The sequence below is a fragment of the Ursus arctos genome, unplaced genomic scaffold (assembly GCF_023065955.2).
Source record: "Ursus arctos isolate Adak ecotype North America unplaced genomic scaffold, UrsArc2.0 scaffold_19, whole genome shotgun sequence".
Taxonomy (NCBI): Eukaryota; Metazoa; Chordata; class Mammalia; order Carnivora; family Ursidae; genus Ursus; species Ursus arctos.
The window spans coordinates 53,586,713-53,588,945 of NW_026622863.1; the positions used below are offsets into that span (position 1 = coordinate 53,586,713).

A 2,233-nucleotide genomic window follows, 5' to 3' on the forward strand; every position below is an offset into this window, starting at 1 on the left:
ACAATAGCTAAATCGTGGAAGGAGCCGAGATGCCTTTCAACAGATGACTGGATAAAGAAAATGTGGTCCATATATACAGTGGAATATTACTCAGCCATCAGAAAGAATGAATACCCAACATTTGTGGCAACATGGATGGGACTGGAGGACATTATGCTAAGTGAAATAAGTCAAGCAGAGAAAGCCAATTATCATATGGTTTCACTCATTTGTGGGACATAAGGAATAGCAGGGAGGACATTAGGAGAAGGAAGGGAAAGATGAAGGGGGTAATTCAGAGGGGGAGACAAACCATGAAAGACTGTGGAGTCCAGGAAACAAACTGAGGGTTTTAGAGGGGAGGGGTGGGGGACTGGGATAGGCTGGTGATGGGTAGTAAGGAGGGCACGTATTGCCTGGAGCCCTGGGTGTTATACGCAAACAAGGAATATGGAACGCTACATCAAAAGCTAATGATATACTGTATGATGACTTACATATCATAATAAAAAAAATTAAAATCTGATCCAACTATGAGCGTTGCGGAATTGCAGGTCCTGGCACCCTCCATGAACTGGCTGGAGTGTCTTTCCTGCTGTCACCACAGGAGCTGGGGGACTCTGAGCCCATGGTGGTGTATGGGACAGATTTTTGGCAGCAAGTGTCAGAGCTCATCAACCACACAGAGCCCAGCATCCTGAACAATTACCTGGTGCAGAAGATGACCTGGAGCCTGGACCACTGCTGTGAGTCTGCACAAAGAAGCTGCTGGAGGCCCTCCGTGGCACCAAGAAGTCCTGCACTCCAGGGCGGCAGCCTGTGTCTCCAACACGGATGCCGCACTTAGCTTCGCCTTGGGCTCCCGCTTTGTGAGCCGAATTTGACTGGCAAAGCAAGGTAATTGCTAAGGGGATGATCGGTGACCTCTGCACCGCCTTGGGGAGGCCCTGGGGCAGCTCGTTTGGATGGATAAGACCCACCAGGCAGCCAAGGAGAAAGCAGACCCATCTATGATATGATTGGCTTCCTGGACTTCATCCCGGAGCCCAAAGAGCTGGTTGATGTTTATGATGGGCAGGAAGTCTCTGAAGATTTCTTCCAGAATGTGTTGAATTTGCTCAATTTCTGTGCCAAAGTGATGGCTGATCAGCAGCCCAAGCCTCCCATCCAGGACCAGTGGAGCATGAGCCCCAGACAGTGAATGCCTAGCACCTTCCAACCAGAATGAAATCATCTTCCCTGCCAGCATCCTGCTGCCCCCCTTCTACAGCCATAACCACCCCAACGCCCTGAACTTCGGTGGCATCGGCATGGTGATGGGCCATGAGTGGACACCTTTGATGACCCAGGGGGTGAATATGACGAGGAAGGGAAGCTGTGGCAGCCTTCCAGAGTCACACGACCTGCATGGAGGAGCCATCAGTACCACCTGGAGGAGGCTCAGCGCCCCCAGCTGCTGGGGGAGAACATCACCGGCAGCAGGGAGCTCAGGCTGCCTGTGGCACTTGCGGAGCATGGCTGAGCACAGGGAGGAGCAGCGATTGCCCCCGTGGGGCTCGCCCGTCACCAGCTCTTCTTTGTGGGGTTTGGCCAGGTGTGGTGCTCAGTCTGCACACCCGAAAGCTCTCACGAGGGGCTGGTGACCGACCCCTCGTGCTAGGCGCTCTCCCCAAATCCCGTGACTTCCTGCAGCACTTCAGCGGCCCTGTTGGCTCCCCTGTGAACCTAGGACAGCTGTGCGAGGTGTGGCAGACCTGGGGCTGGGGAGGAATGGCTGGCCGTTGCCAGGACCTGGGGTGGCTTGCCCAGCAAGCTTAGCTGTTCCAGGTTTAGAGAAGGCAGATGCCCTCTGGGCAGGGTCCAGCCCCTCCACACCGTTAGTGATGCAAGTCCCAGTCCTCCCTCAAACACCACACTGTGCCTCTGCTTTGGGTGTACCCCTACCTCCAGCAGAGCCCCCACCATTCACGGTCATATCCTTCCAGGTCGCCCTGCCTGCAGGAGGCCTGGGCAGGGGGCACCAGCTCCCACAGGAAGGAGTCTGCCTCCTCTAGTCCTAAGATCATTTGACTGGTGGCTTTGGGGGTTCCTGTCCCTGCCCCACTCTGACCACACAGGGCATGGGTGGTTGCCTCCCCTGCTTCTCCCTGAGGCCCACTCAGTGGACTCAGCCCCTTTCAGCCCCACTCTCAGCAGCTACCCCCACCCCATGCCCCTCACACTGCTGCTCCCAATACCGCTGCCAACCTGCACT

At 55.4% G+C, this 2,233-nt stretch overlaps 1 pseudogene; it reads left to right on the plus strand.

The window, feature by feature from the left end:
* The first annotated feature begins 512 nt into the window (after positions 1 to 512).
* Positions 513 to 1,997, plus strand: LOC113249392 (endothelin-converting enzyme 2-like; annotated as a pseudogene).
* The last annotated feature ends 236 nt before the right edge of the window (positions 1,998 to 2,233 follow it).